Source organism: Penaeus monodon, chromosome 29 (genome assembly GCF_015228065.2).
Source record: "Penaeus monodon isolate SGIC_2016 chromosome 29, NSTDA_Pmon_1, whole genome shotgun sequence".
Classification (NCBI taxonomy): Eukaryota; Metazoa; Arthropoda; class Malacostraca; order Decapoda; family Penaeidae; genus Penaeus; species Penaeus monodon.
Genome location: NC_051414.1, coordinates 34,969,671 through 34,970,094, shown reverse-complemented (window position 1 = coordinate 34,970,094; position 424 = coordinate 34,969,671).

Genomic DNA, 424 nt, shown 5'->3' with positions numbered 1-424 from the left:
ATAAACAAACCCCTTGGATCGTTTTCCCACCTATCCATCAGTATGCATTCGAATCCCCTTTCATGACCAAAATAGAATTCACCAAGTTGCATACACGAACTGTGCAGAGGCATCCAACCTTAGTATTAACGCGTCTGGTTCATCCTCTTTCCCCAAACCTACGCAATTTATGTCTCTTGGCCAGCGTCTATTGTAGTCTACGATGCTGGTATCTCCGTGTATATCTTTTCTCTATATGGCGCTTTGTTCCTGTTGTTATTTTGGTGTTCTGTTGTTTTGGGAATTGTATATATATATATATTTTTTTTTTCTTTTATGAAGTTCTGTTCTTCGGAAGATATATTTTTGATGTAAAGTTCTTCGAAGTATATTTCTGGTGTCCTGTTATTCGAGAGAAATATTTTATGCGTGGTAAGGTTGTGTA